Source organism: Callithrix jacchus, chromosome 7, assembly GCF_049354715.1.
Source record: "Callithrix jacchus isolate 240 chromosome 7, calJac240_pri, whole genome shotgun sequence".
NCBI lineage: Eukaryota > Metazoa > Chordata > Mammalia > Primates > Cebidae > Callithrix > Callithrix jacchus.
Genome location: NC_133508.1, coordinates 93509207 through 93536520, shown reverse-complemented (window position 1 = coordinate 93536520; position 27314 = coordinate 93509207). Strand labels below are relative to the sequence as shown.

Here is a 27314-nt window from a genome sequence, read left to right as displayed (position 1 = left end):
TTTTAATTCCTAATGGTTAACCCATATACTGAATGCATATTGCTTCTAATCCTCTGATCAATTTCACGTGGTTTAAATTTATAGAAAAGGAGTCTTAGCCGGGCGCGGTGGCTCACACCTGTAATCCCAGCACTTTGGGAGACCGAGGCGGATGGATCACAAGGTCAAGAGATTGAGACCATCCTGGCCAACATGAGGAAACCCTGTCTCTACAAAAAATACAAAAATTAGCTGGGCGTGGTGGTGCGTGGTGGTAGTCCCAGCTACTCAGGAGGCTGAGGCAGGAGAATCGCTTGAACCCAGGAGACAGAGGCTGCAGTGAGCAGAGATTGTGCCACTGTACTCCAGTTTGGGCAACAAGAACAAGACTCTATCTCAAAAAAAAAAAAAAAAAAAATAGAAAATGAGTCTTATAGAGCCTAAATGACTTGCCCAGTGTCACGCAACCAGGAAGGAAAGGAGCAGGGATTCACATTGAAGTCTGTTATAAGTCAGACTCCCTGTATTTATCCATAGGCTCACACTTCCTTCTTATAGTGAATGGAAATCATCTCTAATTTCTACATCGATATCATAGTTCTGCTGTCTAAAAGCACAGGACAAGCCTGCTTACTTTTTCATCAGTGTGTCTGCCTGGCTGATGCCAGAAGCAATTTTTGACTTCCAAGTCTTTTCTCCTCCAGGTGCAGAATTTCCAGTTCCTCCATCTCTTTATAATGGGATAGACTGTCAGATGGCGCTTGTTCCCACTGTTTAACATGCAGCATAAAGTGGTAGAAGAAGCATGGGGCTTGAGATCTAAAAAAGTAGGCTCCTTTTCAGTTCTAAGTTTAACAGCTGTCCTTCATCATGTGGCTTCTGTGAGCCTCATCTAATACATGCAAATGCTACTAATTCTCAAGGTTGTTTTAGGAATGCAGCATATGAAATTAGTGGTGCAATATTTTCTTAGAAAAAGGTAGATAAAAATAGATAGATGTCCAAGGGAGCATGGTTTATAAAAGCCCAACAAATCAGAGGAAACTATCCCTTAAAAGAGAAACAGAACCAACTTAAATGTCCACAAGAGAATGGTGAAGTCACGTACATCAATGTACTGGAATATTATAAGGACATTAGCGTTTTCTTGAAAAGAAATGCCTTTGATGGAATGCTAAACAACAGAGATATAAAGCTTTATCTCTACTATGATCTCAACTTCACAAGAATATTAAGTAAAACATATTCCAACATTAACAGCAATTATCTTAATAATTACCTTAAGACAACAGACTTATGGGTTGTGTGTGTTTGCATGTGTGTATATATATTACATATATTATGCTTCTTTGCATTTTTCTATTTTCCATATTTTCTGCAATGAGCATGAGTCTTTTTGAAAATCAATGCAAATGATGAGGCTCAGAGTGGAGCACAAAGAACACCCCCAAATAAGGCCTCACTGGCCTAACGATCAATTAGTGCCTTTTCAAAACTCATTTGTTTTTTCAGTGTCAAAGTGCCATTTCAGCGTCTCTCCTCTGCTCACTCATCTCTTTCGGCTTCACTGTCTTGATTTGACTGGGTTCAAAGCGGAAGCAAATACAATAGACTAAAGCCAGTCTTTAGGAACTGCCTGGGTTCATGCTGCAAATAGGATGTGCTGATATGGTCTTTAAAAAAAACCCACAACACCAACAACCTCTTTAACATCTCAGTGAATAAGCAGCACAATGAGAAAATTACTTCCAAGGTGATATTCTGGCCTTGTCACCTGTTCCTGGAACATCAGCTGCCCTGGGCATGCCAGGGCAGGGCAGGCCACTAGATGAATGAATCTGGCCTAAAATGCCATTGTGTAATCTGGGGACAATGGGTCTTATCAGGATGTCTCCCTCAGTTATGTGTTCTATACCCAAAAATATTTTAACTGATTGCCTCTGGGAAAACTGCTGTCTCCTATCTTCTGGGAAGGGCAGTAGGGGAAAGCAAGGTAAGAGAATGTTTTCTGCTTCCACTGTTGTGTTCAGAAACAGCCGCAGCAAGCTGCACCCTCTGTGAGTAAATGGTACTGAAAACGGCAGGACCTTTGCCTCCTTCCTGTCCTGCTCTTATCGTGACAAGCGCTGGGGCCTTACAATGGAGCTATGTGAGAAGGGAAGGGGCACAGATATTATGGGGTGCATCTCCTTTGTTTGTTACAAAAGAGAAGGCACCAAGATCTTTCCAAGGTCATCCAAGCAGCAAGGCAAGATTAGGACCGAGTGTGCCTGGCCCCGGTTGTCCTTTACAGCACAAGAGGGAGAACCAGTGGTCATCTGTTCCACAGTCCCTCCCAGAAATGCCAATGTCACCTGCCACCTATCCAGTGTCTGCTGTGCACCAGACAATGTGCAACGTTGTATAAATCTGACTCCATCTGTTATGGGCTCCATTATGTTCCCCCTCAAATAAGTATGTCGAAGTCCTAACTCCTAGTCCCCAGAATGTGCCTGTATTTGGAGAAAGAGTCTTTAAAAAGGTAATTAAAATGAGGTCATGAGGGAGGGCCCTAATCCAGTATGACTGGTGCCCTCATAAGAAGAGGAGATTAGGATACAGCGGGAAGACCATGTAGGTCACCAGGAGAAGATGACCATCTATGAGCCAAGGAGAGAAGGTTCAGTAGAAGCCAACGAAGCCAACACCTTGATCTCAAGCATCTAGCCTGGAAACTGTGAGATAATAAGTTTTTATTGTTTAAGCCATTCAGGTCTGTGATAATTTGCTGTGACAGCCCTAGCAAAGTAATTCACCATTTTAGCTATAGCCTTGCCAGAAAGACCACTGGTCCCAAGTGACAAAGGAAGAAACTCAGGCACAGAGTGGTGAAATAACTTGCCCAAAGTCACAGTTAATAAGAAGACTGTGACTAGAACTCGATCTCATTGACTGCAAAGCCTGGGGCTTGACTCTTACTCTTAGAAGCAATGGGATCATTTATGTGAAAATGTAGTTACTGAATGAACACATCAGAAGGCATTGCGTCTTATTTCTACTATGGTAAGTAGCAGTCTCTTCCTAGGAAATTCCAGGTTGAATCTGGTCTTTCTTCCAGAAGGGCATTTCCTGAGGATGCTTTGCCCTTCAATCCCAGGGGCCTATCTTCAGGTTAGAGAGACTCTTCCCAAATAATCTAAGAGTTGCAAGGCATTGTGAGGCAACGATTTGGAGCCAGGACTCTGTCTCTCTCCGTCTACCAGAGGCATGGGGGTGACCTTGGGCAAATCGCAGAGTCTCTGGGCCTTTGAATCTCACCTTCATACATTCTAGATTGTTCTGTCAACTTCTGAGATCAAGTTCTCTGGGCATTTTAGTGACATACTCTATTTTCCCACAGACAGCTCCATCTCATTACCAATCATAACATGTGTTCATTGTTCCCACTCTTTGCCTTTGCCTCCTTGATGGTGACTCATCCCTTAAATCATGGCTCAGTGATCACTTCCTCTGGGAAGTCTTCCCAGCTTGGACCAGTTTCCCCTGTTATAGGATAGGCTAGCTCCAGAAAGGATGTATCCCTGCCAGAGCCTTGAATTCCACCTAGTACATGGTGAACTCTTAACAAATCTTGGTGCATAAATTAATGTCCTTTTTTATTGCCCTGTCCTATTATTTATTTCACAGTCATTATAATTTTTAAATTATGCAGTTGGTTAATGTCTGTCTCCCTGACCCAACCACTAGACTAACTCCATGATGAAAGGAATGTTGTTTGGGGTCATCATTCCATTCTAAGCACCTAGCACTGCCCTCAAAATAGTAGCCACTTAAAAAATATTAACCGAATAGAATTAAAGAAAGGAGATGGAGAGGTTTTGATTCATCCAGAAGACATGTCACCCAAGTAAATTTCCAGGCCTTAGGAGACCTCACTCTACAACATTCATTAACACAGTTTTTTTTTTTTTTTTTTTAAGTCTATCAGTCCTCTCTTGTGTCTGGCAATGCATTTAGAAAATTGTTAAGAAATTACCTTGGCCTCCATGTGGTCACTACCAGGAGAGAGAAGCTGCCATTGGAGGTGGTAGTAATAATTCAGTGCTCTAACTGTAGGCAGGAGCTGGGTTCTGTGTAAAATGCACAGCTGCATGCAATCCATGTAGGTGTCAAAGGATCGGGGAGGGCAGAGGGGAGGTGATTTTGGAGCAAAAATATTGAAGTCTGAGTAAGTGTACACTTAAGGGGGAAGGAGGGAAAAGACATGGTAGGCAGATGAAACACTTAAGCAAAGGCCTAGCATGTTAAAGAACATGGCTCACTGGGGGAAGAGCAATCAGCCTGTATTCCCGGAGCTCTGCTGTGAGGGGGAGGGGAGAGGAGTTGGGAGGTGAGGCTGGGAAGGTGGGGTGGACTCTCTGGAAACCTTTGTAAAAGGAGGAGAAGAGCAGGTTGTCCCTCTTATCAAGCTGGGACTCAGCTTTTGTCCCCAGTACAGGCCCAGCTCCTTTGATCCGCAGCAGGGCCATTGTTCCACAGCAGTGGCCTCTCTGCTTCACAGGGGAAAATGTGGTCTTTGTTCTCCTGAGACTTTTTATCCAAGTCCTGCCCTGGTGGGGACAGGCTGGGAGGGGCTCCATGTGAGGATCCAGTCTCTGGCAGCTGGGGGACAAGGGCAGCCCCTGTACCCTTTCCTCTGCCTTGCGTGGGCTACACAAAGCCCTTAGAATCCTCTTGCCCAGTACAAATCATGCTGGGTTGGGGGTGGAGAGAGAATTGTGGGCAAACACTTTCAGCCTCTTTATATAAAAGCATTGCTTTTGTTAACGTTTCCAGCCCAATGATAGTATAAATCAAATGCAGTTAGTCCTGGTAAAAACCTGGATTTGATCTTACCTGAACCTTACTGGCTATGTCACCTCAGATAAGACATTTCACCTTTGGAGTCACAGTTACTCTCTCTGCAAAATTCAGAAAAATAATACTATTTACTGCACAGCATTGCCATGAGGTTGGTGCCTGCATGCATCTGTTCATTCATTATCTATTAAGCACCTACTCCGTGTCAGGCACTGTCTGGTTCATTCTCCAGTGTTTCTTTAATGCCCGGGCACAGACTAGGTGCCAGGAACTAAAGAAGCATTGGAGAATGAAATAGACTTCATCGTGCCCCACCCCCACCACCCCATGAAACTTACAAGGGAAGGAAGACATTAAACATATGTTTGCATATGTAAGTATTGCAAGAATAAATGCAGCCTGCTATAGGAGCACAGGACTTCACTGAGTCTTGGCTGAGTGTGGGGCAGTCGGGGGAAGGGGCCCCCAGAAAAGCGATGCTCATGTTGAGATTTAAAAGACATGGATAAAAAGAGCCTGGTCCATGAGAGATGGTCCAAAAAATTAGTTCCCACCCCCTCTGCCTTGGATCAGATCCCTTACCAACACCTGCTGGGTGTGAGTGGGCTTAAGAAGCTCCCCTTCCCCTGTAGGGAACATAGCTGTAAAGAAGTGGATGCTGGGAATTGCTTCCAGGGGCCTGGAAATTGATGAAGACACATACAAGGGAATGAACACGGGGCCAGCTGTGACATTTTCTGTGTGCCTTAATGAGAAATGCTGGGGCTGTACTACCCGGAGCTGAACTCTTGGCCCAGCTTGCCAGGCTGGAGGAGGAGGGGGAGTTGCTTCACAGACTGCAGTGCTTTGTGAGGGGAAAACAAATGGGTCTGTAACTTGATCGAGGCAGAGGGGAGGCTGCCAGAGCTGTGAGCCTGAAGAATAGCTTTCAGAGGAGTGTCGGGGGAGGAGGCAGCCTCTTCCCTCAAGCAAGGGGATGTGAAGAGCAGAGCTGGCTCTTAGAGTGTCCCCAGATCCAGATGGGTGAGCCATGCTGCTCTGGGCACCCCTGAGCTGAGTTACTCACCTATATCCAGTACTTTGTACAAGCCAGGAACATTTACAGAGGGTATCAGAGTTAGTCCTTGAAGCAACTCTATTTGGTGGGGGGTACTTCTACCCCAGTTATGCAGATGAGAAAGCTGAGGTTCAAAGTAACTTGCTTCAGACCACACAGTTAGTGAGTGGTGAAGGTGACATCTATATTTAGTTAAGTATGACTTTAAATTTATATTCTTCCTGATATATCATGCTGATAGGTAAATTTTTTTGGTCGATATTTTCCTCTGAATTTTGAAAATGTAATAATGATAATCAGAGTCCCTTTTATGTAATATGTTTAACAAAGCACTCTTGCAAATGCCATGATGCATGCCCTGTGAGGAGAAATGTTTTTATCATCAGATTAGAGATGAGGAAACGAAAGGTCAGCTGACTGGCGGGTCTCTTAATGCCACACAGCAAGGAAGTCAGGAAACTGGGTAGATGCCAAATCTCTTGCACTTTCCACCAGTGTCTTGAGACCCAGGTGGGCTCTTCAAGGTATCTGCTGACATCCAGACCTTCTCCTGATCCTTAAAATTAAAAGCCCAAGCACAGTTTGTTGTACTAACAGACTCAGAGTGTTCACTCTTTCTGACTCTCCATAAAGCCAGCAGTCAAAATCCCCTTTCCTGGGGCCCCTCCTTCTGAGAAAGGGATGGCTAGCCATGTATATTTTTCACTGGGGCTTCCACAAAGAATGTGCATATAATATGAAACATATGTCATTTGTGCTTGTGGGAGTGCCCCCACCCGGTGCCCTTCCCTGCACAGCTGGGAGCCCCATCTGCAGGAGCCCTGTGCAGGGGGATGGAGCCGTACACACCGAGGGAGGGGCCCACCAGACCTGCATGCCTCCTGCAGGCAGAACTGGGTTCTGAGCCCCTCTGCTCTCCTCTCACTTCTCCATGGGAGTCCTGGTCCCACCGTTTTTCCATTCTTGGCAAGGAATGGTGGAGCTGGGATTCAAATCAGGTATGTCTGAGGCCAAATATGAAACATACCTAGCATGGGCTACAGACATATCAGTAGATAAATTAAAGAATGAATTGGGGAAGAACATTTCTGCCTCTGGTCTCTACGCAGTACGTGCTCTTTAAAGTTTATTGGAAAGTAGAATAAGTATACTCTCATGGGGGACCTTCACAGCGGGTGTGTTTCTAGAGAACTTGGGCTAAAGACGGCACATTGCTATCTTGTCCTCTCCCTTCTTAGAAGATAGATGGTCAAGTGCAGTGGTTCTTGAACTTCAGGTACATTGGCATCACCTGGAGGGCTAGTTAAAGTATAGATTGCTGGCCCCACCCTGGTGTTTCAGATTCCATGGGGCCAGGGCTGGGGCTGGAGAATTTGCATTTTTATTTTTTGAGATGGAGTTTCGCTCTTGTTACCCAGGCTGGAGTGCAATGGCGCGATCTCGGCTCACTGCAACCTCTGCCTCCTGGGTTCAGGCAATTCTCCTGCCTCAGGCTCCTGAGTAGCTGGGATTACAGGCACGCACCACCATGCCCAGCTAATTTTTTGTATTTTTAGTAGAGACGGGGTTCCACCATGTTGACCAGGATGGTCTCGATCTCTTGACCTCATGATCCACTCGCCTCGGCCTCCCAAAGTGCTAGGATTACAGGCGTGAGCCACCGCGCCTGGCCCCAGAATTTTCATTTTTAACAAGTTCTCATATGATGTGATGCTGTTGGTTTAGAGACACACTTTGGGAACTACTGGTCTGTAGGAAAAAGGATAGATTGGAGGATGAGAGCTTGTGAGAAGGAAAGATAAGAAATGAGAGTGTACCATGCTCAGAGTCAACATTCTAAAACTCAAACTTGGAGATGTGACTCGCATGTTCAATTATCTCCATGGCTTCCCACTGCCTTTCCAGTTGGTCTCTGCTTTCATCCCCAGCCTAATGGCCTCCACTCTCCTCTTGAACTCCTTGCCCCATGCCTTCTTCCATGAGAAGGGAGCTTGTCATTCCTCCCCTAATGCAGTGGTTCTTTTCCTCCTTTTCTATCTTTGCACATGCTGCTACTTCTACCTTGGCGACCACAGTACTCTTTTTCTAAATCTGAAAAACTCCTTTTCTAAAAGAACCCATCAACTGCCACTTCCTCTGAGAAGCCTTCCTTGATACTCCTAAATGCAGTTTTAGCTTCCTTCCCTGTACTTCTACAACAGTAAGGTTATATCTCTACTCATGGCTTCATCCCCTATACTGCAGTTGTTTCTTGCCTCTTCCAACCTGGAATCGTTTTGAGAGCAGGAACTTTAGTCTTATTTGTCATTCTATCCCAGGACCTAGCCAGGGCCTGACACACAGTAGGCACTGGATAAATGCTTGTGAACAGACGACAATGTCTGTTATGAGTTCAATGCAGGGTGAAGCAGTAGAGAGTAGGATAATCCACGGTAGGTCATTCATGCAGCTGCCCTGGGTGCCCCTGTGCTGGTGCTGGGGATCTCTCTCTAAAGAATGGGAGAGACAAGCCCTGGCTCACATACCATTTCTTACAAGAGTCACTTTTATTATTTTTTTTATGGTTGCATGCGGTCTCTCTAGTTATAGCAGTGCATACATAAATACATATACACCTATGTAAATGTGTGTCGGGTGTATGCATTCACACGCATACATATACCCCAAGGGCCATGTGTCATCTTTAGCAATATTTAAGTATTGGAATTGTTTTGTTTGCCTCCTATATCATGGAATAAATGGTAAAGAGGGCTAAGTTATTGCTGTAAGTATATTTCTCATTACATTAACATTAGACATTATATAGAATGTATTTTGTTTTATTCACTATTTGTAAGATACAAAGGTGTATAAACTGACTTCTGCATCAGCTTGAAAACCTGAGATAATGCTAAAATGTTTTAGTTATTTTAAATGTTTAAAGAGGGAAGTGTATAATATTGCTAAACATGAAAAATGTTATCAAGTAGAATAAAAGATAGTTGAAGTTAACATTTGGGGGAAATTTAACTGAAAACAAAAATACAAGTATTTTGAAACCTTTTCTTTACTGTAAGTCTCTTGACTTTGAAGTCAAATTTATCTAAAGGAAAAACGGGAATTCTGGAGACCTGTGCGAAAGCTATTATTTTCCTACTCTTGAGTGTACTAAAATTAAAATACATTGAATGACGTTTTCCTCAATGTACAAGTATTGAAGTAAATGTTTCTTTTGTATTATGTTGCAGATACATAGTTACTCTAGAAGTGGCTTTTTCCTTATGCACTGTGAATAGCAACTCTGCATCCTATGTTTAAAATATTTGAGAATCCTCTATAGGACTCTTAGTAAATGTTTTAAATACTGTTGTTTTCAATAAATATTTTATATTAAAAAAAAAGAGTCAGAGAAGCATAGACTGGTTAATTTCAGCAGGGATAAGTGTAGTCATGAAGGAAACTCAGGGTGTCAAGCGAACTCATAGCAGTGGTACCTCATCTGAGTGGGACTGGAGGTAAAGATCAAGGCGGTGACATCTAAACTCAGACCTGAAGGTGGAGGATGAGGAAGGAAAGCCAGAGCATGGCATATTTGGGGAACTGAAAGTGTCAGGGTGGTACACACAGATGACATGGGTGTGAAAATGTGGCTAGATTTGGAACAGGTGGGCAAGAGCAGATGGGGGAGGCCCTCTGAGAGTGATAATGTGGGGGAAGTGGGAGACCAGGTGGTCTTTGCTGAGAGAGGTGAGAAAAACACAACAGGAAAAGAAACACAAAACACAGAAGAAAGAGATTGGTTCCCCTGCTTCGGTCCAGTCTGAAGACATGTTCAGGGCATACATCACCAGCAGGGGCTTCTTGGAAATGCAGCTATCAAGGATGGGAGTATTTGGAAGGTGAAAGCAAGAAGGGAGAGCTGTAGGTGGAGGAGGACCCGAAGGAAAGCACAAGGGCAGCGCTATGCAAACAGCATGGAGGTCAGGAGGCCAGGCTGGCAGAGCTACGCAGACAGAAACAACTCTCTTCATCCGCTTGCCTGCACTTTCCAATGCACAAAGCCCTGCAAGTCCAAGCTCACAGCCCAAGCAGCCCTGGCAGGGCAGGGATCACCTTCCCATGTTCCAGAGGAGGAAACCAGCACAGGAAGTTATGGGAATTATAGGAGGGAGGTCATAGGGCCATGCGGTTTGGTGGTTTGTTCTTTGCGAGGGGTTGACCTTTCCTCTGCTTTAAAAGCCCTGGGCCAGAAGCTTTTCCAGGGTGAACAATGCAGGCTACTCGTTGGCAGGCGTTGTGGTTTCTCTCTCACCTGATTTTTTTTTTTTTTTTTTTTTCTGTTCTAGTGAGCATTTAAAAACAACACCAACACAGAAATCACTCTTGCCCTCCTTAAGCCCTTTACCTGCGTGTCTCCTCTCTCTGATTCCCTGAGAGGAATTAGGCTTTCTGGGCAGCCACTGGGGGAGGGAGGGAGCACTGAGAGCTCCTGGTGTGTTAGGATCATGCTAGGCATGTTGATACATGAGGTTCCATTTAGTCATTACCGCCAATGACTGAGAGTATTTATAGACAAAGTCACTGAAGCTCAGAGGGATGAAGCCCTTTGCCTAAGTTCACATTGTTAGGTGGTGGATCCAATCCCACATCTGCTTGATTTTACAAGAACAGAATAAACAATGCAAGTTAGTAGAAAAACCTCAGAAACCAGATCTTCTACCTGAGGATCAGTGTTGGGTGGAGAATATTTCCGGAACATGATAGGCTCTTTCATGGGTTCATCCCTATTCACACGCCGATCTCCTTGCATTTCCCAATCTCCTCTACCCACAAGCTCCTGTTCACCTTTTACCAACCTCAATTTCTTTGTGCTAATCCTTAACTGTATAATTTAGTACCACCTCTTATAATGGACGTTTTCCCAGGATTGCTTCCATGGAGTACAAACTCCCAGAAGCAGGGTTTGTATGAATCTCTGAATTCTCTGCCTGTGACAGTACTTGGCATACAGAAGGTGCCTCAGTAGACTCTTGTTGAATAAATGACTGGACAAGTGAAAGAGTGTATCTTGTCCTCGGATTCTTTTTACCACAGTGGATCTAGTAGTCTCATCCTCCATATTAGCCTGATGAAATACATAGAGGTGAAGCGACATGAGCAAAGTCTCAAAAGGAGCCGGAAAAAAGCCTGCCAAAATGAAACAGAATAAGCAACAACAGCAACTAATGCCCGCTGTCCCCCAACACTTTGTAATGCTCAAATACCCAGATCTTACATCCCGGACTCATGTTGTTCTCTATCAGTCCTGGAACTGTAGCAGAGATTGGTTAGCTGCCTGCCAATATTCATTCTCTTCTTCTTGCTTACTAATGTAAATGAATTGGGGCTTGCAGTGTGCTCAGCTTAAGAAGCACATTTCCTAGCCTCCTTAGCAGCAAGGTGTGGTACTGTGATTGAGTTCTGGCCAATGAGATATAAGAAGTTTTGGGGTGGAATATTTGTAAAACCACCTTGAGGAGGAGGGTGTGAGGGAGATGGCAGATACAGCAACTACTCCTTCCTTCTTTCCTTTCTTTTTCTTTTCTTTTTAAAATGATCAAAATACATGCATTTAATATACATCACAAGGGCTCAGCCAAGGCTTAATGTAAAAGACGAAAACAAAGCAAAATTAATACCATAGCTCGAGATATAGAGTTCTATACAGAAATCAGAAAAAGAACAAACCATCTAAGGAAAAATTAAAAAGATGACACAAGGACAGGCTGGGCAGCCTGGCTCAGGACTCCTGACTCTTGGTCTGCTTTGAGTCGATTTCTTGCAGGTACTTCTTCAAAGCTGTGGGGTTTTACCAGAGCTCGGCAGCATGGATAGTTCAAGGGACTATCAATGTTAGGTTCTTCTAGCAGGTTCTGGATGGAGAGCAGAATGGTCCTGGTGTCATATAGGGCAGACCACTTGTCCTTCAGGATGTCCAGGCATATGTTATTCTCTGGGTGTCACATTGGGGTGGTAGCAGGGTGTGAGGAACTTCACTGTGGGTGAATCGTAAGGGTGGCCACTGGGGAACTCTAGTGAGAGCTTATACCTCAGGTCTTCATATACTGTTCCAGCTGCTCCACGGAGGGTCCTTATCCATTTGAAAAGGTTGTCTGATTCAGGGAAGGCAGAAATGCCTTTATCACCAGACATCATGAGGGTCCAGCTCCTGCTGTAGCCTTTTGCCCACGGGACCCTGGGTGACTGCCATATTTTAAAAAAAAGAGGGAAAAGAAAAGGAAGGAGGGAAGAAAGGAAGGAAGGGAGTGAGAGAGGGAGGGAGGGAGGAGAGAGAGAGAAGAAAGAAAGAGAAAAAGAGAGAGAAAGAAGAAAGAAAGAAAGAAGGCTGGGCGTGGTGGCTCACGCCTATAATCCCAGCACTTTGGGAGGCCGAGGTGGGTGGATCACGAGGTCAAGAGATCGAGACCATCCTGGTCAACAAGGTGAAACCCCATCTCTACTAAAAATACAAAAATTAGCTGGGCATGTTGGTGCACGCCTGTAGTCCCAGCTACTCAGGAGGCTGAAGCAGGAGAATTGCTTGAACCCAGGAGGCAGAGGTTGCGGTGAGCTGAGATTGTGCCTTTGTACTCCAGTCTGGGTAACAACAGCAAAACTTGGTCTCAAAAAAAAAAAAAAAAGAGATAGAAAGATTGTCTCCTTTTAGAACACGGCACGATGATAAAGTCACAGAAGTAATCTTGGATCATGAGGTCACCTTTGAAGGTGGACCTGTGCTGAGGATGGAGGAACTGAAAGACAGAACTTGGTTTCTTAAAGACCATGGAGGCCTGAACTGCTCACTTCTAGACACTTTTGTTTTTGTTTTTAAAGAGACCAACTCTCATTCTGTGACTCAGACTAGAGGGCAGTGGCATGATCATAGCTTACCACAGCCTCCAACTCCTGGGCTATGAGCGATTTTCCCTCCTTAACCTCCTAAGGAGCTGAGTCTATAGGGGCATACCACCACACCCAGTGAATTGTGTAATTAGAGATGGGGTCTGCTATGTTGCCCAGGCTGGTTTGGAATTTCTGGCCTCAAGCGATCCTCCACCTTGGCCTCCCAAAGTGTTATTGGCCTGAAGCTAGTTTTAGAAATACAATCCAGAAAGCTGCCAGCAGCAGAGCCTGGCTGAGTGGGTGTCCTGCAGGTCAGAGAATGATTCACAGCTGTGGAGCTCCTGGATCATTCATCAGCACCACCTAAGACCCTGCTCCATCCAATAGAAACAGGGTTGGACTTGGACACTGTGGGTGTGGGAGGAAGGGATTCGTGTTTCAGTTCCTTTCATGACGGTCTATGACTTTTTCGGCTGATCTTAGCTCGTTGCACTTCGAGGCTTGAGTGGATTTTAGAGAACCCAGATGGAGTCTGTGTTAGACACTGAGAATTGTCTACTCAAAAGCTATCTCCACATTCTTGCTTATCAGAAGACTGATTCTGCTGCTCTTTGTGGTTAATTCCTTTTCTCTTTCTCTGAGTTGTTTAGACAGAAGCTTGTGGTCTTTCTTGCCTCAGGCCCTCCCCCACCACCATGAAATACCAGGGGCACATCTGGGAAAGTTTTCCTTATTCTTTTCTTAAGGAGAAGTCCAAGACCAACACTTCCCTCCTCTTGCCTTTGGGCATTACTGTGGGGGTGTGAAGTCTGGAGCCCTAGGAGCCATCTTGACACCCTCAAAGAATCACACAGAGAGTGGTATGTGACCCTAACACCTTTGTAGGTGTAGACACTATAATACCCAACCTGGGCCCCGTCTATCTGGACTACTTGCTATGTGAAATAATAGATATTATCATTGATTATTATTTATTTATTTTTGCAGCCATAAGCAGCCTAACACACCTCGAATCTAAACTCCTTATTTGACATATGGGAAGAAGCAGGTTCAGAGAGAAAAAGCAAATTGCCCAAGGTCACACTGTGGGTATGACAGTGTCAGCCTAGAATCCTTTTATCCTATCTTCCTCTCATGGTGAAAGAAATTTGTTTCCTGCTTAATACATGGGTCATCTCAAGAATAAAGTGGGATTCCACATGGATTTGGGATAAATGGAGACCATGTTAATTGTTCTTTCCTTTTGCCTCACTACATTTAGGCTGCTATAACAAAATACCTTAGACTTGGCAATTTATAAACAACGGAAGTTTATTGCTTACAGTCTGGAAGCTGGGAAATCTAACACCAGAGCACACATAGATTTGGTGTCTGGTGAAGGCCTGTTTTTCTTAGATGGCGGCTTCTTCGTGAATCCCCACATGATAGAAGGGCAAACAAGCTCTCTCAGGCCTCTTTTTTATGGCCACTAATCCCACTGATGGGGGCTCCTCCCTCATGACCTAATTACCTCTCAGATGTCCCATTTGCCAACACCACTGTAATGGGGAGAAAGTTTCAACATTGAAATCTGGGGGCGCAGAAGCACTCAGACCACAACACCTTTCTTTCTAGATGAGAGTCAGAGACATGAATTTCAGTCCAAATCTGCTATGGTGAGCATAATTCTTCAAGATGACACAAACAATAATCACTCCTATCCATTCTCACTTGCTATAAAGAGATATCTGAGACTGGGTAACTTCTTTTTTTAATTTTTTTATAAAGACGAGATTTCATCATGTTGATCAGGCTGGTCTTGCACTCCCGACCTCAGGTGATTCACCCGCCTTGGCCTCCAAAGTGCTTGGATTACAGGCATGAGCCACCACGCCAGGCCAAGACTGGGTAACTTCTAAAGAAAAGAAGTGTCTTTGGGAGACCGAGGTGGGTGAATCACAAGGTCAAGAGATAGAGACCATCCTGGTCAACATGGTGAAACCCCATCTCTACTAAAAAATACAAAAATTAGCTGGGCATGGTGGTGCATGCCTATAGTCCCAGCTACTTGGGAGGCTGAGGCAGGAGAATTGCTTGAACCCAGGAGGTGGAGATTGCAGTGAGCCTAGATTGTGCCATTGCACTCCAGCCTGGCGCCTGGTGACAGAGTAAGACTCTGTCTCAAAAAAAAGAAGAAGAGATTTATGCCAGGATCAGTGGCTCACACCTGTAATCTCAGCACTTTGGGAGGCCACAGCAGGTGGATCACCTGAGGTCAGGAGTTCGAGACCAGTCTGGCCAACATGGTAAAACCCCGTCTTTACTAAAAATGAAAAATTAGCCGGGAATGGTGGTAGGTGTCTATAATCCCACCTACTCAGGAGACTGTGGTGGGAGAATTGCTTGAACCTGGGAGGTGGAGGCTACACTTCAGCCTGGGCGAAGATGGGTTTTTTTTTCTTTTTAATTATTTTTTTCAGATGGGGTTTTGCGACAGAGCAAAACTCCATCTGAAAAAAATAACAAAAAAGTTAAGAAGTGTAATTGGCTCATGTTTCTGCAGGCTGCACAGGAAATGTAGTGGCTTCTGCTTCTGAGGAGGCCTCAGGAAGCTTCCAGTCATGGTGGAAGGCAAAGCGGGAGACGGCATCTTACATGGCTGGAGCGTGAGGAAGACGGTGAACTGGGGGAGTGCCACACACTTTAAAACAACAGCACGGGTGGGTGGGGGGAGGTGAGGGGAGATGGGTTGAATCATGAGAATCTGCTGCCGTGATCCAATGACCTTCCACGAGACCCCACCTCCAGCATTGGGGATTACATTTCGACATGAACCTTGGGAGGAAACACAGACCCAAACCACATCACCCCTCAAATTTACTTTATCTAGCATGGCAACATTGACAGAGGTTTCCAGATCTATCATTTCATGCAATTCTCACAACACTACAGAGTGTGCCAGGCAAGGATCATTATCCCCATTTTTCAGATGAGGACTCTGAGGATCGGAGAGGCTAAGTGAACCCCCAAGGAAAAGCTAGGCTTTAAAATTGAGGGGTGAGTAGATTAACTGCAGGTCTACACCAGCGAGTTATACTGTCAGTGCTCTTTACTGCTTACAAAGCCTTTTCTCTAAGGTCTAGGTTAAGACCCCCAATGATGCTGCAAGGTAGACCAAGTGAGTATGGCTATCCTCATCTAATGGATGAATAAGTAGTGCTCTGGAGACATGAATGATGTATCTGAGTTCACCGAGCCAACAAGTTGTCCTCTTTCCATGACTCCAAAGCATTTTCTACCACCGTCCCCAGTATGAATATCTGACCTTGTGGTGGGTGGGGCAGGTAGCTCATCCCTGTATAAGTCATGTGTCCCAGGGACAGAGAGTGGCCAAGTGACTTAGTCGAGATGACTTTGCTGACAGCGAAAATAAGAATCTGGATGTCCTAACTCCCTGTCTGTTGCTCCTCTTTTCCAGCTTCCATGGCCATAGGTGATATTGGCCTATGTTACTTCTCATCATATAATCCAAAAGGGAGTCATACTTTTACCTCTCCTGGAACTACACCCATCTTATCCACAGGTGTGCCCTATTTCCTGGAATACTGTCTGGCTCAATACATGTTAGCTGGATGAACGAATGAATCTCTGAATTCCAAACAAATACTCATTGATAGTTAGCCACCTAGCAGGCCTGGGGATAGGGTGACAGGGGCAGGCTCAGCAGTAACAATTTACCTTTGAGTCTCACTGTCCCCACTGGTCTATGGCCTCATGGGCTTACTGTGGCATCCTAGGCATGGACCTGAGCCACTCTGGCAGCCTCATCACTGGCCCCGGTGGAGCTTAGAGTAAGCACTGCTCTCCATGTAGCCTAAACATGTATTCATCTACTGTCTTTATTCATGCATTCATTCCACTAATTCATTCACTCATGCAACAAACAACCCTAGTACTGGACCACGGGGATAACAAGACAGAGGGTTCCTGCCTGTGAGTTCTCCATAGCTTAGTAGGGCCACAAATATAAGCAGATATGAAAACAGTGAGATCAATGGCCACTACAGGAGTAAGCACAGGGTGCCATGGAGGTAGGGAGGAGGGGTGCCTAATCCAATCTGGGGGACAAGGAATATTTCATACACACCTACAGGTGCATTTATTCAGAGCTTTCTACGTGTCAGGTACTGTGCCAAGCTCTTCACATTCATTTTTCCAATTTACTCCTCATAACAACCCTATGAAGAAGGTGCTTGCTGTCCTGTCTGTTTTATAGATGGGCAAACTGAGACTCAGAAATGGGCAGTGACTTTCCCAAGGTCATAGAGCTTACATGTGCTAGTGTTGAGATTGGACTCTTATGTCCTGGCTCCTAGCAACCATTCTGTATGCCCTCTGTGCAGACCACCTCCTTTGCTTGAGGTTCTACTTCAGTTACATCATGAAGGATAACTATGAGTCAGCCGGAGGCTGTTGTCAGCATGATTGTGGTAGGAACTGCAGAACGTGACGATATGGTTCAGAGGTTGGAAAAGGGCATTTTTAGACAAAAGGGGACAGCATGGACAAAGAAACCAGCACTGAAAACAGCATTGTGTCGAGGGAAAACAAATGGAAGGTGATTTTTTCTCACCCATCTTGGTGGAGAAATTCAGCAGGGGATCTGAAACCCTGACAATCCATTGCAATCAGAACCTTTGAGTGACTGGTTGAATCTTTAGACATCACACAGGAAAATCTTGGTGGAAAGAAAAATTATACCTGGTCCCCATTTTGTAGTTTTGGGCCAGGAAGACTGAAAAGCGATCTCGATTCTGGACTCAGGAAGAGGAGTGAGAGTGTGGGTCTGCCCAGTGGCTGAGTGGGTAGGAGAACTGGCTGGGTTAGCTGCTGCTGCTGGGGAGGGGGAGTTTCTATTTCTTTCTCTCTCCTTCCCATCTTTCTCCTAGCTTTCCACATATACCACTGAACACTCACCGTGTGTCTAGTTTGGCGCCATGGTAGATACGTGGATGAAGTAGGTCTGATCCCTGCCCTCAAAATATCTACAGTCTAGGAGGGGAAATGATACGTTTTGGTAGATATGTTCATTGATATGTTAATATCGATAGACATGTTAATATCTAGCGATATGTTCCATTTCCCTTCCTAGACTGTAGATAATGATTAAAGGGTTGCATCATTTACAAAGTGCTTTTAAATATATACGTATTTAGGAACCCATGTGTGGCCAGGAGTGGGAAAGCAGAGGTAAATATTGCAGAACCCCCGTGTCCAAGAAGCTGAGTTAGAGGCGAGGAACTCCTGAAGCAGAATGTTACAGGGGAAGCATGTGCAAAGCACCAAGGAGCACCAAGGAAGGAGGAGTCAGGGAGGCCACAGACGTGATTCGTCCTTTGAGCTAGGCCTTTATCCCTACAGGAATGATCCCATTAGTATTCATTTTGAGGCTCCTTTAAGAAATAAAATTTGGTTTGATTATTTCAGAATCCTTCACAACCCTGCACAATCCATATAATGAGTTCCATTTTTTTGTTGAAGGAATGGAGGCCCAGAGCAGTGAATTGACTCAAGGCCACACAGCTGGCACATGGCCAACCTGGGCCAACCCAGGTCTTTTGCCTCCTGTTCTTTCTGAGACAGCCCACTGCCTCTACGAGGGAGAGAATGACAAGTGCCATGTGCCCATGCACCATCTACTTTTAGCTCCTTCATTGGACCAAGGCCCGGAAAGTGTCCCGTTGTGTCACATGTGTTCAAGCCTGTGAGTGATCTGTGGGCTCTGGATTAATCCAATAGAAGGATTTAGTAACACAGGTTGCCTGGCCTCTCAGTGGGAGACCTGGTTAACCTCCCACACTCTCTGTTGTTTCAGCTCCTTCCTTAGTTATGCTGCTTGGAGTGAGGCTTGGAGCCCCATTTTGGGGGTCTTTGAAAAGTGAATGGCAGCAGTCACTCTGAAGCTTTCCCTGAAGATGCATTGAGGTTCAGGGCTAAGTGGGGCCCAGGGCAAAGCTGCCTTGTCCCAGGCAGTGAGGCATACAGAAGTGGGTGGGGTTCTCTGAAGCAGTTGCAAATAAAAGGGAAGGAAAGGGCATCCACACTGACTGAGTTAGCACCCCGTGCTAAGTGTTTTACATACATTTGAGAGGAAACATTCGCCACCAAAGGACACGAAGATTTTGCAGTAAGCTTCAAAGGCCAGTCTTGATGATATAGTCACTTCCTCGCCATTTTTTCCTGCTAGAATAGCAATCTCCTTCAGATGACGTGGGTGAAAGCATCCTGCTCCCTGCCCACCTGGAGGCCTCTCACTCGCCTTTCACAGATGGGAGGAAAGCGGTACAGAGAGGTCAAGCAAGATCACAGAATTAGTCAGAAGAGACCTGACTCCAGGACAGCATGTGGGATAAAGGGAATGCTTCTAAGGCCACTGAGTCCTTAGGAAGAGGGGAGAGTTGGGGGTTGCATGCCTAATACAAGGGCATGTTTGCTGAATGCATACAATCCAGATGAGACGGGTGGGAGCAAAGAGACTGCTTGGTCCAGTGCTGAGCTGTGTGGTCAGCTCTCACAGAGATGTTCCTGCAGCTCCCACTTTTTCTAGGAACCAGTCAGATCCCAGCTTAGGAGGGCAAAGGCTATTCCTCTGAGAGAATGACCCCTTTCGCTCAAGAAGCTCCTTCTTTTAGAACAGTGGCTACTCCAGCCCCAGCCATTGAACACAAGAAATAAATGGTTCTCACGGCCAGAGAGACACTTCTACACAGTTTAATTTGGCATAATTATATGTTCCCTCAACAGGTTTTATTATGTGCATTGTTGTTTCAGCAAAAAATTGTTTGGGTATAAAAAGTTTTTTATTATAAAGAAAAAAAATTTTTTTCAAGTTCTTTATTATCCCCCTAAGGCTGTTTTTTTCCCACATTAATGACAGACGCATCCTGGAGTTGCTTCCCCCTTTTCCTAATACATGCTTTGAAGGGAGAGGGAATCCTATATGATAGGGTATGACTCTAGGGGCTGTGAAGGCCAGAGGAAGATCAGGTCAATGGTGAAGGGAGAAGCGTGCCTCTTTGAAATGGGGATGATGTCAGCCTTCCTGAGTCAGGCTGTGTCTGGTCAAGGACACATATACTGTAAGCTGGCAGACATACTGCACCCCCAAAGCTCCTTGGGAGCACTGTCTTTGAGGTCTGCTCAGGACTCAAATCTTGGGTCTACCACATGCTAGCTGTGTGACATTTGACAAGGTGCTCAACCTCGCCCTTTCCTTCAGTCTAGTTTGCTTCCTAAACTGAGGTACAAGTATTCCTAGGAGAAGTGTGTCACTGCTGGAGAATATAGTCACTCAATCCCTACACATGGTGTTTGCTAATGAAGCACCAGTTTTATCAAAACATTGCTGGTGGTGGTGGTGGTGACGGTGTGTTTGTGTGTGTGTGTGTGTGTTTGTGTGTGTGTGTACCCTGGCAATAATGATATAATATTCATATTAAAACAAATACAGCTTTTCAGTGGAAGAGATAGTCAAATGCTCGTGAATTTTATGGCTGAACAGGGAGCTTTGAAGCCTTTTAATGTTTATCTTGGCCTCCCTTTGCCTATATGTTCTCTCTTGGTGCATACTCATTCTCTCTTTTTTCCTGTTTCAAGGTCCTGCAGAGATCAGTGGGACAGAAAGCTGTTTCTTCTATGAAATGGAAATGACATCCCCTGCCTAAGAGCAGTGGCATAACAATTCCACAAGCTAGCATCTTTGAAATCATTCAAGGTTTGGTGATAAGCTATTAGCTACAACAGCAAAGCTACAGGGCATGGGAGAAAAAGCTGGTCACTTGGACTTTGTTAACGTTAAAAACTTCTGCTTTGTGAAAGACACTATTGAGAGAGTCAAAAGGCAAGCCACAGAATGGGGGAAAATGTTTGCAAAACATGTCTGACAGAGGACTGATATACAAAAGACACATCAACCCAACAACAAGAAAACAAACAATCCAATTAAAAAGTGAGCTAAAGGTGCAATCAGACACCTCACTAAGTAAGAGATACGGAAGAGAAATAATCAAGTGAAAAGTTGATCAACATAATTTGTCGTTAGGGAATTGCAAGTTAAAACAACCACGAGATACCACTACACACCTATTAGAATGGCCAAAATCCAAAACACTGACAATGCTAAATGCCGATGAGGATGTGGAGCAATGGTATAGCCACTGGAGAAAAGAGTGTGGCAGTTTCTTACAAAACTAAATCTAATCTTACTCTATGATCCAGCAATATACTCCTAGGTATTGATCCAACTGATTTGAAAATGAATGTTCAAACAGAAACCTACACACTATTATTTATAGCAGCTTTATTTTCATAATTGCCAAAAACTGAAAGAAAAAACCCACAGTCTCCTTCAATAAGTGAATTGGTGGACGTACTGTGATACTTATACACCCTAGAATACTATTTATGATTTAAAAAATAAGAATGCTATCAAGCTGTGGGAGGCTATGAATGAATCTTCGATGTGTATTGCTAGATGAAGAAAGGGACTGACAAGTCTGTGTACTGTAGGATTCCAAGTATGTGCCATTCTAGAAAAGGCAGAAGATAAGTGGTTGTTAGGGATTCTGGGGAGCACTGAACAGATGAGCTTCAGGGGATTTTTAGAGTGGTGAGACCATTACGCATAATACTGCAATTGTGGATGACATATGACAGTAAGCATTTATGATAGAACTTCACAGCACACAGGGAACCTTTGTACTTAAATGAATTAAAAAAAAAAAGCATTTAGGATGTAAAGGGAACCCAGGATCAGATGCATAAAGTAGTAAAACAATCTAATTGTATCACAAATGTATAAAACAACCACAGCAATGGGGTGGAGGAAATTGTTGTAGACCTAAGTAACTTTGGAAATGAATGGAGTCCATAAAATTAAAGGCAAAAGAGACTATATATAAATACTGCACTTTAGTTGAAAAGTTGTTTCCTGTGAGATATGGGTTAACAATTATGATACTGCTATACAGTATGCTGGGATTGAACAAATAAATAAAAGGATGGCTATTGGGGGAAGCCAGTTTTTTACTATTGGAGGGGACTGCATAGGTAAGATAGAGGAGGAAGCTAGAATGATCTACATGATAATGGATTTGAGTTGGAGATATCAGTGTAAACCATGTTTAGCTTAATATAGAGACAGATGTTTATATAAAGGAAATGTATAGACATGGATATATACACAGGTTAGTGTACACACATGCATGTTTTCTGCTCTGTCAGCTGAGAGAGCCTAGAAGCAGTGACATCTCAGTAGCTACAAGCATACCTAGAGTCCACATTTTGGTTTTCAGTATTATTGTATAGAACAAAGAACCAGCAATCCTTGGAGAAATGGCTGAATCTATGACTGGGGCAGGACATTTATAAGATGATACCAGGTGTTGAACAATGAGAGCACATGGACACAGGGAGGGGAGTACTACACACTGAGGTCTGTTGGGGGGGAATAGGGGAGGGACAGCGGGGGGTGGGGAGTTGGGGAGAGATAGCATGGGGAGAAATGCCAGATATAGATGAAGGGGAGGAAGGCAGCAAATCACACTGCCATGTGTGTACCTATGAAACGATCTTGCATGGTCTTTACATGTACCCCAAAACCTAAAATGCAATAAAAAAAAAATAAAAACAAAAACACTAAAAAAAAAAAAAAAAAAAAGATGATACTAGAGTATCGCCTAGCACCAGAAAGTAAGAAATTTCTCTAAAACAAAGCAAAACTAAACCAATGATATGGGTGTATCAAAATGAGGGAGGAACCAATTGAAAGAGCTCTCAATAGCCAAAGCTGGAACATTTGAACAACAAAATAAATAAGGGACCTGAGCATGGTGGCTCATGCTTGTAATCCCAGCACTTTAGGAGGCCAAGGCAGGAGGATTGCTTGAACCCAGGAGATCGAGACCAGCCTGGGCAATATAGGGAGACCTTGTCTCTACAAAAACTGAAAAATTAGCTGAGCATGGTGATGTATGCCTGTAGCTCCAGCTACTTGGCAGGGCTGAGATGGAGGATCACTTGAGTCCAGGAAGCAGAGATTGCAGTGATCTGAGATCGCACCACTGCACTCTAGCCTGGGCTGCAGAGTGAGACCTGGTCTCAAAATAATAATAATAATAATAATAATATAGGATTAAAATACAAAGTATGAAATAAATACCCATGAGTCCATACTGACGTAAATAATTAAATAAATAAATGGACAAGGGAGAATATGCAATTTTTTTGTGCAGCAGAATTTCAAATCATTTATATAGATATTCCACCCTGTGGGAGGTGGGGTATATAACTCCCTACTCCTTAAATGTGTGCTGTGCATAGTGACCTCCTTCCAAAGAATACACTGTAGATGGAGGGAAAAAAAAAAGTAACATTAGTGGAGAAACCTGGCAAACATGACCTAAGCAAGGTGATCAGTTCAACATAAGCAATGATAAGTCATGTCTAGCATGTACCAAAATGTCACCTCTGTGGTGTTCTTCCTCTCAGCCCCAGACCCCCAGTCTATCTAGTCAAAAGAAAAACATGAGACAAAGACTAATCGAGAGACACTCTTCATGATACTGTATTCTGGCCAATACTCTACAAAACTGTCAAGGTCATAGAAACAAGGAACTGTCACAGGCCAGAGGATCCCGAAGAGACTTGACAATAAATGTAATGTGATGTCTTGGAAGGGATCCAGGAACAGAAAAAGGACACTAGGGGCCAGGCCTGGTGGCGCACCCCTGTAATCTCAGCGCTTTGGGAGGCCAAGGAGGGTGGATCACCTGAGGTCAGGAGTTTGACACCAGCCTGATCAACATGGTGAAACCCCATCTCTACTAGAAATACACAAAATTAGCAAGGCATGGTGGTGGGCACCTGCAATCCCAACTACTTGGGAGGCTGAGCCAGGAGAATTGTGTGAACCTGGGAGGCAGAGGTTGCAGTGAGCCGAGATCACCACTTCATTCCAGTGTGTGTGACAGAATGAGACTCCATCCCTCCTCAAATAAAAAGAAGAAAGAAAAAGTTCACTAGGTAAAACCTAAGGAGGAACCACGGACTTTAGTTAATTATAGCATATTAATATCGGTTCGTTAATTGTAACAAATGTACCACATTTACATGCGATGTTAAGATTTGGGGAAACTGGATGTGAAGTGAATCTGGGAATTCTCTGTTACCTCTGTAATTTTTCCTGGGAGTCTAAAACTATTCAAAAATATGAAGTTTGTTTAAAAAAACAAGTTAATAAATTATTTGGTAAGTGGTTGATATTAAATGGTAATAAATGATAATGAGATTGAGAAGTTTTTATTCAATCAAATCCCACACACAAGTAGAGCACTCATGGTTCCTGTAGAAACTGAAATTCCAAACTATGGATACTGGCTAGTGCCACGGTTTCAGGGAAGGGGTGCTATTATTCTTCAAGAGACAAGGAAAGGGTTTTGTGGATTTTTCCCCCTCCTTCTGAAATGGAGGAGGAAGCAGAGTAAAACAATAATGAACGCCACTGAGTACTGAGCTACAAGCCCAATGCTTTGGTTCATTGCATCTTCCTCTAATCCTGAAGGGCCCGTTACTACAGATAGAGGGAAATAGAGGAAAAACTGAGACCTGGAGAAGTTAAATGACCCACCCAACGAGGTATAGCTAGCTGGGACAGAGGGTTTGAAGCAGGATTTGAATTCAGGAAGGAAGTTTGGCTCCAGAGCTGTGTCCATGAGGCTATTTGCCAGGCAATGTGATGGTGTCTGGTGCCCACTCGGTGCTCAGCAGCATTTCTAAACTCCTGGAATGTGTGGTGTAAGCCTGTTTTCTGTAGACACCGAGAAAAGGCTGGCATTGTTTTTTGGACTGGGATGGTATATGGAAGAAAGACGGTGGATGGAGGAGCCAGCCTGAGGATGAGACAAGATCATGGGAAGACACTGGACTACAAAGGCCAGTAAGAGTTTGCCAAGTGTATTGAAATCTCTGAGGGTCAGGACAAAGGAGTCGGGGTGACAGTGGGGGTGCAGTTTGTAGCCGACACTAGATGACACTGTTATTACTACTTGTCAGCCCTTCCTGCCCCACTCCCGTCAAATACCCTAGTGGCTCCTTCAATCTGGGCCGCTTCCTCAGGGGAAACAGGATGTCTTCTTCAGACTTGGGCCAGGTCTCAGGTCTGGGGTGGGAAGAGGCTGTCTAATTGGTTAACACGGAGCTAGGCACCAGAGAGGAAGCAAGGTTTCCGGGAGTTGAGGAAACTGCCATTTCCTCCTCCAGCAGGAAGTGGCCTTGGCTATTCTCAGCACCCCGTAGCCACGTGGAGCAATGGAAATCACAGCCTGCCAGTATCTCTGGTTTGCCTCCTGCAGTTTAACAATCTCCCAGTCAAAATAAACCTGCTTCTTAGGTCTCCAGGGCATGGTTAAGGTAATAATTGAGAGAGGGAAGCCAGAGGCCTGGCTGTGGGATGAAGGCTCAGAGAAACTTTTACAATGCCAGGCTGCTATTGATTGCTGGGGCCTCCTGAATGCGAGGTAACTGCAGCATTGTGAAGACAAACACATCAGGAGATTCAGTGATGGCTTCTCAAACAGCCGGGCTCCACCTTGGGGGAATTTGGGGCGATCTGCAGAGAGATTGCTGATACTTTTAGCATCTATGTAGATGAGTTTCAAGAGGAAAGTTGCATGATTCAGAAGAAAGGGAACTGGAAAAGGAGTCGGACCCAAGTTCAAATATGGACTTCACCAGACAAGCTATTTTGATGAGGTCACAACATTGTAAACTTTGCTTTCCTCGTCTCTAAACAGCCATGGTAGAAAAAACCACCATGTTTACTGCACAGAATTACTCTGAGATCAACTTAGATTTCTTCCTTATCTTCTTATGTCTCCTGGTTCCAGAACCCTGGAGATTCATTTCCTCCCTTGCTGTTCATTCCGGCCACAAAAGTTTATTGAGCACCTACTTAAAGTCCGGAAGTGATCTTCCCTGAAAACAGGGAAAGGGATAGTTTACATTCACTGGAGAAAGCAGATAACAAACAAGTAAACACAAATACATGAGATAATTTTATATTGTGATAAAGGGTATGAAAGAAATAAGTGAGGTGGGGGAAGAGGCATTAGGATGAGGGAGGTGGAGGCCCCTGTGTGAAGGTCACATCTGAATGGTACTTGACTTATGGGACCAAGTTTGACATTGAAGGGAGCGGGCCTATGAGTAGGAGAGGGCGGGAAAATTGTTCCTTTATTTAATGTGTGCTTATGGAGGGAGGGTTTTTTGTTTTTCTGTTTTTCTTTTTTGAGATAGGGTCTCGCTTTGTCATCAGGCTGGAATGTAGCATTGTGAGCTGGGCTTACTGCTGCCTCAACCTCCCAGGCTCAAGCGGTTTTCTCACCCCAGCCCCGCCAGTAGCTGGGACTACAGGCACACATCACCTCGCCTAGCTATTTTTTTATTATTTTTATTTTAATGGGGTCTTGCTATGTTGCTGGTCCCAAACTCCTAGCCTCAAGGGATCTTCCCTTCCCAGCTTCCCAAAGTGTTGGGATTATAGGCGTGAGCTGCTGACCCAGGACTAAGGAGGGATTTTTGATATGATAGAAGTAGTGAAGAAGAGCAAGACAATCAAGGTCCTTGCTCTCAAGACAGAGAAACAAAAGCAAAGAAATGCAAAACCATTGATAAGCACTCTGTGGAGATTTAAGACAGTGGTTGGTCATGAGGTAGAGTAACTGGGTAATCAGTCAGAGGAAAGGGCAGTGCAAAGGCCCTAAGACAGGAAGGAGGATGTGGGTTAGATAAACAAAGGAATGCAATGTTCTTTGGACCCACACGTGGATGTTTCTCATGGTCCACTGATCACCCTGCTGGTCACACTCATTCATGGCTCTGAGGACCCTCCCATTTACTTGTGTGAATTCCAGCCTGTTTTGGAGGCTCTCCTTATACCATCTTGTTTGCATCTTGCTTGCACCATCCTGTGCCCTGGGCATCACTTGGCCATGGCCCCCTCCTGGTTACCTGGAGCTCAGACACACTGCTGGACACTGCCTCACGTTCTGACCTGCTGGCCTCTCCCTCATGGTGGTCTCCATGAGGACGCTGATGGGGAAGGTGGACAACAAGGTTGATGTCTAGCAAAATGCAGCCGACTGCAGCGAGGCGGCTCTGGTAGGTGATCAGGGAGCCCAGTGGGACTCCCCGCCTTTGGGAGGCTGATAAGATACTGGAGAGAGACCTGGGTTTACTCCTTCAAGGAAGAAAAAAACTGAACAGTGTCTGCTCTGTGCTAGATTGATGTCTAGCAGGGGCTGGCAATACCAGGGTCAGTGAAAATGTAGCCCTCACTCTTGCCACTCATTGATCTTAGAGTTAAGTGAGACATTAATACCAAGGTAGGGCATCTGGATGCAATTCCAGGAGCACCAACAGGCATTTGAATCACTCAGGAGACTTTCTGCAGCAAGTTATAGAGAACCTAACTCACACTGGCTTGAACAATAAAAAGCGTTCATTAGTTTCACCACCACCAAGAGGTCGAAAGGTGGGGAGG

The 27314-nt window shown here is 44.6% G+C and overlaps 1 long non-coding RNA gene and 1 pseudogene across 1 annotated transcript in view; one reads left to right on the top strand and one right to left on the bottom strand.

Annotated features, from left to right (window-relative positions):
* LOC128928176 (uncharacterized) overlaps positions 1–24051 on the top strand; it is a 50589-nt gene extending 26538 nt beyond the window's left edge. Inside the window, exons 3-5 of the long non-coding RNA XR_008472946.2 lie at positions 15279–15393; positions 16194–16298; positions 20372–24051. This is a non-coding gene — a long non-coding RNA (uncharacterized LOC128928176). The remainder of the gene's footprint in view (positions 1–15278; positions 15394–16193; positions 16299–20371) is intronic.
* On the bottom strand, positions 11634–12104 carry LOC118143137 (ubiquitin-conjugating enzyme E2 C pseudogene; annotated as a pseudogene).
* Positions 24052–27314: the final 3263 nt, after the last annotated feature.